This window comes from Sinocyclocheilus grahami, unplaced genomic scaffold, assembly GCF_001515645.1.
Source record: "Sinocyclocheilus grahami isolate Dianchi unplaced genomic scaffold, SAMN03320097.WGS_v1.1 scaffold451.1, whole genome shotgun sequence".
Lineage (NCBI taxonomy): Eukaryota > Metazoa > Chordata > Actinopteri > Cypriniformes > Cyprinidae > Sinocyclocheilus > Sinocyclocheilus grahami.
In genome coordinates, this window is record NW_015505630.1 from 285,318 (window position 1) to 294,927 (window position 9,610).

The 9,610-nt window shown below is 43.7% G+C and overlaps 1 pseudogene; it reads right to left on the reverse strand.

Annotated features, from left to right (window-relative positions):
- Positions 1 to 2,797: 2,797 nt before the first annotated feature.
- LOC107552445 (heat shock 70 kDa protein-like) lies at positions 2,798 to 4,632 on the reverse strand (annotated as a pseudogene).
- Between the last annotated feature and the right edge of the window lie 4,978 nt (positions 4,633 to 9,610).

Here is a 9,610-nt window from a genome sequence, read left to right on the forward strand (position 1 = left end):
TTAAAATTTTACATTATTATGGTTTAATTATTAGCTTTTCATTAAACTCATGAATCCCCTGCAGTTCCTTTACGAACCCCAGTTTGGGAATCCTCGACGTAATGTTTAATGCACTTCATGTTGTTAATAACAATTGAATATATTTTCTTACTCTTACTCTATTTTACATCAATATGGTACAAGATTGTCCTATTTAAACCAATGTGATAAATTAATTTGGGTTTAGTAATCTAAAAATAATCAAAAAGTAGTCTGTAATGGATTACGTTACTAACTACAATTTTTGTCATGTAATTTGGAATGAGTAATGGACTACAGATTGTAAGTAATCTACCCAGCTCTGCTAGTAAGGTAACTAATGCATTACTTTTTGCATTTACAAGAAAACAGCTTAGTTACTTTTTAAAATAAGTAATGCCAGTTACTTTGTTTTCCCATTTATTGACTGACAGCTCTCCTGTCCCTGGAGTAAGTGCAGAGGTTTTCTGTACACGGTGTAAACATGATGGTTACTGTAATTCTACACTAAATGTGAACATGCATTTACTCACAATAAATATTTTTGAATATACAAACAAGAAATTATGGTAGAAATGATACTTTTCAACGAAATTAAAACGCCAGTAGGTGCCAGTAGTGTTTAATGAGTGAGTCATTGAGTCGTTCATTCAAACGATTTGTTCAAAGGACAGATTCATCAGATGTTTATGCATGGTCTAATGAAACTTTGATTCAACCGATTCTTTCAAAACACGGAATCAATCAGCAATGAATCGGCTGGTTGCTGTGAAATGCGTTGTGTTTCCGCCTAAAATGTAAGTGACCTAATATTATTGTATTTGCTTATTGAACTGTTTATAGAACTATTCAACAGTCGTAAGGGCGAAAACGTTGTTTGGTATTGCCTGACTAACTGCATTTTAAATATAAAAACTTTCCATTTTGAATTTTTACCTCAGGATGCTGAGTGTCTTAGTGTTGCGCATTTTGATTTCTCCTGGAGAGGCTGCGTCAGCCTCGCCTCAGCAGCGCAAACTTATTCCGTCAATAGATACATAATATACAGTCTATGTGACGGGGCACATACCCCCAGACAGCCCCGGACCAATTTAAACCCTGAATGTTGGTAACCAAACCGTTTTGGTGACTCCCAAAAACATAGAAATTTCTCAAAATATCTGGTTAGGTTCCACAAAAAAGAAAGTCATACAGTGGGGGGGGGGGGGGGGGGGGGGGGGTAGACTGTCCCTTTAAGATGAATGAAAACATAAGCTGAGTCTGTTTAACTACTTACTAGTACTGTATTTAGTTAATTTTATTAGTTTCTATTTGGTTTGTTTTTATTACTGTCTCTTTAACCCAGACTGCTGTAACCACACTTTGGCATCTGTAAAATGATTTTATCTTCATGTTATGTAATCCATTAGTTACTATAGATACAGCCTTTATGCATTTCACTGTTAAGTAATAATCAAGTAAACCTATGTTGAGTTAGCTTAGGCCAACTTAGAGTCAATCAATTTTAGGCATGCATTCACATTTGAGAACATTAAGTAAGAAACATCTAAAAAAAAACAGTCTTTTGTAACATTTTGTTTATATTTTTAATAGTTTATTGAGAATGTTCAGATCCTTGAAAAAAAACTTTCATATGGAATATGGCACAACATTAATGCCTACAATTGGAATACACACACAGAAAACTCCACATTTCAACAGTCAGCATGCTGAACACTTTCTATTTATTTCTTAATGTGCAGATAACACATTAAATACCATTAGCAGTCTTATACACGTACATTAGCATTTCATATAACATGTAGCAGAACAGATATACCTAACAAAAATACATTTTATATACAATCTTTCGAATGTAAATTTAAATGCTCAACTGCAATCTTTGAACAATATTGTAATATTCTCCAAAAAAATAAAAATAAAACCGAATGCAGCATACAATGCGCCATAAAATCAGCAGTAGTGGTCCACAATATGGGGGTAGAATTGTTGCTTAATTTGCAAATAAATAGATTATGATCCACAAATAAATAGAATTGAATTCACAAATAAATAAAATGAGATTTGCAAATAAAAAACATATTCACAAATATATATTTATGTCACAACCACAATTTTGCCTGGCATTTATTTGTGAATCGCGTCCTGTGCATTTGTAAATAGCTGCACGCATTTGTGAATCGTGTCCTGTGCATTTGCGAATTGTGAAACATTTCTTGCGTCAAGTGCTGACAATCCACAAATACGTGGACTCCACCCACCGTCTACTCAAGCCAATCAGATAACAGCCACATTCGCTGACCAATCGTAGCACGATCTCGCTATAGCCAATCACGTTTTGCTTTACAATCAGGGCGGTCTCGTCCTGAGATAACTTAATGCATCTGCATTGGCTCAAATAGGTCATATAAGAGCCATACAATGGGTACAGTAAAAGATGTTTAAAACTGGATTTCGTTAGACCATTAGGCGTGCAGCTATCTACAAATGCACAGGACGCGATTCACAAATAAATGCCAGGCAAAGTTGTGGTTGTGACATAAATATATATTTGTGAATATGTTTTTTATTTGCAAATCTCATTTTATTTATTTGTGAATTTAATTCATGTTTGTGAAACTTTAAGATTTATTTGTGGATCTCATTCTATTTATTTGTGGATCATAATCTATTTATTTGGAATTAAGCAACAATTCTACCCCCATACCACAACAACGTCCAACTAAATGGTCCACAAATTCTTAAACAACAAATTATGTAAATGGAATTACAAAGAAACCTAACCAAAATCAATTACACTGCCCATCTCATACTTAATCCACCTCCTCAATTGTGGGTCCCCTGTCCCATGTTCATACTCCTCCTTATCAGCCAGCTGGTTGTTCTTTAGCCAGCTGATGGCCTTGTTACATTTCTCAATAACTTTCTTCTTGTCATCCTCACTGATCTTGCCTTTCAGGTTCTCATCTTCCACACTGTTCTTCAAGTTGAAGGTGTAAGACTCCAGAGAGTTTTTGGCAGCAATCTTCTCTCTTTGCAGATCATCTTCAGCTTTGTATTTGTCTGCTTCCTGCACCGTCCTCTCAATCTCCTCTTTACTCAGTTTGCCCTTGTCATTGGTGATGGTGATCTTGTTCTCTTTTCCAGTGCTTTTGTCCACCGCTGACACATTTAGGATTCCGTTGGCATCAATGTCAAAGGTCACTTCAATCTGCGGGACTCCACGTGGTGCAGGTGGGATTCCTGTCAGCTCAGATTTACCCAGCAGGTTGTTGTCTTTTGTCATGGCACTCTCTCCCTCATAGACCTGGATCAGGACACCGGGCTGGCTGTCTGAGTAGGTGGTGAAGGTCTGGGTCTGTTTGGTGGGGATGGTGGTATTGCGTTTGATCAGTGGCATCATGACTCCGCCTGCCGTCTCGATGCCCAAGGATAGTGGTGCAACATCCAGAAGCAACAAGTCTTGGACACTTCCAGATGTGTCTCCCATGAGGATGGCGGCTTGGACCGCAGCATCATAAGCCACTGCCTCATCTGGATTGATGCTCTTGTTAAGTTCTTTGCCATTGAAGAAATCCTGCAGAAGCTTCTGGATCCTTGGAATTCTTGTTGATCCACCAAACAACCCAATGTCATGAATCTGAGACTTGTCCATCTTGGTGTCTCTCAGGGCTTTTTCCACAGGCTCAAGTGTTCCTCTGAAGAGGTCTGAGCACAGCTCTTCAAAGCGCGCTCTGGTGATGGACGTACAGTGAATCTCAATGCTGGCCTGAGAGCTGGACGAGGGTGTCCTCTTGGCTCGCTCACATGCTGTACGCAGCCTCCTCGGGGCCTTCTTGTTCTGACTGATGTCCTTCTTGTGTTTCCTCTTGAATTCTTCAACAAAGTGATTCACCATGCGGTTGTCATAGTCCTCTCCACCCAGATGAGTGTCTCCAGCTGTGGCCTTCACCTAAAAAATGCCATCTTCAATGGTCAGGATGGACACATCAAAGGTGCCTCCTCCCAGGTCAAAGATCAGGATGTTGCGCTCTGAAGCTTTGCCTTTGTCAAGGCCATAGGCAATGGCTGCAGCTGTGGGCTCGTTGATGATTCTGAGGACATTCAGTCCAGCGATTACTCCAGTGTTTTTAGTGGCTTGCCTTTGGGAATCGTTAAAATACGCAGGAACTGTAATAATAGCATTCGTCACATTATGTCCCAGGTAAGTCTCTGCAATCTCCTTCATCTTCACAAGGACCATAGAAGAGATTTCCTCGGGGTAAAATTATTTGGTCTCTCCTTTGTATTTAACCTGTACCTTAGGCTTTACTCCATCACTGACGACTCAGAAGGACCAGTGCTTCATGTCAGACTGCACAACTGGGTCATCAAACTTTCTGCCAATCAGCCTCTTAGCGTCAAACACTGTGTTGTTGGGGTTCATGGCCACCTGGTTTTTAGCTGCATCTCCAATGAGCTTCTCAGTGTCTGTGAAGGCATCATAGCTGGGTGTTGTTCTGTTCCCCCGGTCATTGGCGATGATCTCCACTTTTCCATGCTGAAACACCCCCACACACAGGAGTAGGTGGTGCCCAGGTCAATTCCAATAGCAACTCCTTTTGCAGATGACATCTTTTTTACAGGTAGTTAACAGCTAACTATATGAAATTAGAAACCATGTAAATATTTATTATTAAATAAAACATATATACATTGTTAAAAAAAGCAGTAGGCAAAAAATATGAAATTAGTCAATTAAAATATGAAACAGGAAGGTCTAAGGAAGGTTCTAGACAGAGACTGACTAATTAAATATCTGTACGCACAAATAAAACTGTCAATAATTTTTTTCAATAATTTCAAAAAAGAGTGCTAATTGATGTTAATAGTGTTCACAAAGACTTAGAGAACCATGTATTGGGGTTGGATACAGATTTAATTAATCTTTAAGACACAAACAGCAGATACACACTTAATAGTTAGCGAAATAATAAAGAGAAACTAAACAAGAATAATAAAAATATTGCCCTCAACTAATCTGTTCGTCCAGCGAACATTCGGTGTAAGTTCATATCAACTCTGAAAGGATATTTTCGTGGCCACAGAAAATACTTTCATACAGTAGTAATGCATTAGAGCATGTAGCAAGGATCAAAATCGTAAAGGGACATTAATTTGTAAGGCAGAATCAGAAACTCATGTAATTTGTGCTCAAGAGTTTTATTAATTAAACACTAACACAAACTAGTCTAACAAACAAACAATCATTCATACATGGGAAAGGGCAAATGAGACTTGGTGGATGAAACCATCAGGAAAACCAGAGAATGAAGCTATGAAAAGAGTCAGTTTTAGAACGGGGTCTACAGCTTATACTAAACCTCTGTTTCGTTTAGTTAAATGTACGATACTTGCATTGCCTTGGCCTGGAACGAGTGTATGGATGCAGTCTCGGATGAAAGTCTTTATGGTTTGGAGGTTCGGTGGTGTAGAAGTCGCGATCACCTTCTTCCGGGTTTGAAGAATGATGAACTCCAAAAAGATGTTATTCTGACTCTGTGGTGGTCGGGAGAGTTTTCTCCCAGATGAAGATGATGAAGAGCGAAGAGAGACGAGATCTGAGATCAGCTGAGATCCAAGGATTGTTGGTGAATGTAAAGACAAGGCCGAAGCCTGGTGCAGACTTAAGGGTTGCAGAAGCGTTCTAGCTCACATCCTCATCTTCTCAGAACAGAACCGCCGACTGAAAGGCTATGTGTTGGAACCCACTGGGCTCTCCACACGGGCCTTTCAGAAGATATAGCAGAAGACTTAGCAGAAGAAGACCTGGGCGAAACTGTGCGTGAGCCTTTTAAAGTCTGAGAAGATTCACGCCTCTCAGGATGGGCTTGTCCAATGAGAAAGGCTGAAATTCCAAGCGGGAGGTTGGAAATACTGGGGAGTTTTATGACACTTTCTCTGAGAGCATGGTAATTTGCATATGGAACTCGATTGGGTGTTGATGCAAAATTAATAAAGATTCTTAGAACACTAATATATTGCCTGTGTACCCACATATATTATACACTCTTGTTTAGATCATCAGAAGACGAATTCATAGATACTAAACATGGTAAGATTACATATAGGTAAGATTACATCAACATGTTTAATGCACTTCATGAGCATGAATCATAAGCGTTCAATCATAAGCATGCATAAAACAGTATACAATACAAAAGACAATATACTGTACAAGAACAGTAACAACATACACAATGAACTGAAGTATGTGTGTTCATTCAAAGAAAAGTTTTCCTATGAATTAATGTAAGTCATTTCCTATAGCAGTATGTGTCTGTTTCAGAGAGAACTGAGTAGGAGGATGATTCTCTCTACATACTTTTAGGTTGTAAAAGTTTATCTGATCTGGCTGAGGGGTCCTGGTTGCCATGGTAACCAGGTGCCTGGGGTCGTTCCCTATGTCTATTGGTGTCACAGATCGGCCAGACTCAGTCACCTCCCGATCATCACAACGATCCCTCTCACCTGAGCTCTGAGCACCTGTCACCAATCAAGCACCTCGTTACCAGCCTGCATAAAAGCACACACCTCAGACACCCTCACTGTCCGGTCTCGTATACACGTAGAGGACTCAATGACTTTGCTACTGATTACCTTTGAATACTTCTTGCATTACTTACCTCCTGTGTTCCTCCTAGTGTCTCCTCGTCTCCAAGTGTCTCCTGTATCCCCTAGTTCCTGGATCGCTGAGGTGTGTGCTTCCCCCGGATACCTTCCAGCCTCAATCAAGCCAAAGACTCGGATTACTCCACTCTCCATATCCTCTACACGCTCTCACGGACCTTTCCCTCACCGTCACTTCCTCCGGACTCGACACCAGTACTCACTGTGACCTAATAAACCGTTTTGTATATAACTAACCTGTTGTGTCAGACCTCTTCCGTAACAGAAGACCGGACCAACACCGACGGCACAGATGAGTTCCCCCCACGGCATGCACTCAGCTGCGTGGTTCCCCATCCTCGCTCGCCGGGATCTCCCCTTCTACAAGTACGCCAGGGAGTTTTGCAAGCTGGCAGCGGAGACGGCGATGGACGATGCCACACTCAACCAGCTGTTCTGGCTTGGGGCCAACTCCCATCGCCCCTTGGACCTCCCAGACACCACTGGCCTGTGTTGGAGAGAAGGCGTATTCCGGTGTCTGGGGAGTGTCCGGTCCCGAGCCAGAACCAGTCCGCCGCCATCCGTGGCTTCCCCAAGTCAGCCGGTAGTTAGTGTGGCAAGCCGAGAGGACGTTAGTGTGGCAAGCCGAGAGGACGTTAGTGTGGCAAGCCGAGGGGACGATAGTGTGCCAGCCCCAGAGCTCGCTCCAGTGCCGGCTCCAGCCCCAGAGCTCGCTCCAGTCCCAGCTCCTCGAAGGCGCTTTGCTGTGCCTGCTCCTCCAGAGTGCCCTCCAGTGCCAGTACCATGGATGCGCTACCCTGTTCCCCAGTATAGCCCACGAAGGGCTCCCGATTTCTCTTTGGGCCCAGGAAGGACTCCTGGTCCCCAGTTCAGCCCAGGAGGGGCTCCTGATCCCCGGTTCAGCCCAGGAGGGGCTCCTGATCCCCGGTTCAGCCCAGGAGGGGCTCCTGATCCCCGAGTGTAGCCCAGGAGGTGCTCCTGATCCCCGAGTGTAGCCCAGGAGGGGCTCCTGATCCCCAAGTGTAGCCCAGGAGGGACTCCTGATCCCCGAGTGTAGCCCAGGAGGGGCTCCTGTCCCCGAGTCCAGTCCAGGGAGGGCTCCTGTCCCCGAGTCCAGCCCAGGGAGGGCTCCAGATTCCCCGTTAAGCCCAGGGAGGGCTCCAGGCCAACCGATACAGAAAGTGAGCGGCGCCTTTTCCCCCCCGTTTGTTTTTTGGTTTTCTGAAAAAAGTTTTGTTTTTGTTTTTTCCCGTGCGTTTCTCCCTGCCATAATGGAGGAACGAGCACTGTTCATCACAGTGGCTCAAGCGAGCCCAGACCCTATCGTCTTCGCAAGGGCGTTTGTGCCGCTCGCCCTGGCCAGCTCCCTCGAGGGGGAAACCCTTGCGACGCTGTTCTGGATCGGGATGACGTTCCATCATCAAACGGAGCTCCCAGACATGACGACCTCGACTGGAAGGAAGCCCACATACGGTTCCTGGAGCCTCTCAGATCCCAGGGAGGGCTCCTGATCCCCCGTTAAGCCCAGGGAGGGCTCCAGGCCCCGAGTACAGCCCCGTACAGCTCCGCCACGGCTGCCCGAGGCCCCTGCTCCGCCACGGCCTCACGGGTCCCCTGCTCCGCCACGGCCTCACGGGTCCCCAGCTCCGCCACAGCCTCACGAGTCCCCAGATCCGCCACGGCCTCCCGAGGTCCAGGATCCGCCACGGCCTCACGAGTTCCCTGCTTCGCCATGGCAACCTGAACTACCTGCTCCGCCCTGGAGGCCTCCCGGGTCTCCACCCTGTACTAGCCTCCAGGGCGCCCACCCCCCCTCCCCGGTGGAATTGTTACGGCGCGGGACGCGCCTTTCGGGAGGGGGAAGTACTGTCACAGATCGGCTAGACTCAGTCACCTCACAATCATCACAACGATCCCTCTCACCTGAGCTCTGAGCACCTGTCACCAATCAAGCACCTCGTTACTAGCCTGCATAAAAGCACACACCTCAGACACCCTCACTGTCCGGTCTCGTATACACGTAGAGGACTCAATGACTTTGCTACTGATTACCTTTTGAATACTTCTTGCATTACTTACCTCCTGTGTTCCTCCTCGTCTCCTGTATCCCCTAGTTCCTGGATCGCTGAGGTGTGTGCTTCCCCCGGATACCTTCCAGCCTCAATCAAGCCAAAGACTCAAATTACTCCACTCTCCATATCCTCTGCACGCTCTCACGGACCTTTCCCTCACCGTCACTTCCTCCGTTTTGTATATAACTGACCTGTTGTGTCAGACCTCTTCCGTAACAATTGGGTGGGGTCTGTGATTATTTGTTAATCTAATGAATAGTTGATTTGTTAAATCTAATGAAAAATTATGTGTCTGATTGGTCCAAATGCTACAGTTTATATACAGAAGTCTGTCTCATTCTTACATGTTCTAAAACAATTCTCGAAAGCTTGTGCTGAACTGACCAATGAAAGGATGAAAACACAGAAAGTTCTGCCCATTGCTGGGAGCTTATAGGAACCTTCATGCACTTTCTGGAGACTTCGCTAAGATTCTAGTCATAAAAATGAAAAACTTGTTTAACACTCCTATTCGTAGGCTGCATGTAGCCTATATATCATAATCACTGACATTCAGTCATCAATCGTACGTTTTTTTTTATTATTATTTTTACAATAATTAAATAAAATATTGTATAGGCCTAATATTTGATGTCTGTGATAATTGATAATTAATTTTCCAGGTACAATTACTTTACATATCAAATCATCCAGAGCATATGCCTGGAATGACTGACATTCAATCATATTCCCGGTGAAACACTGACGTGTCAAACGTGATTACAAGAAAAATAAATTGAGATCAAATGTTTTCATGAAAGCTACTGTTTGCATAGTTATTCTTAAATGTTAAATATCTTGTTTTTTAAAGC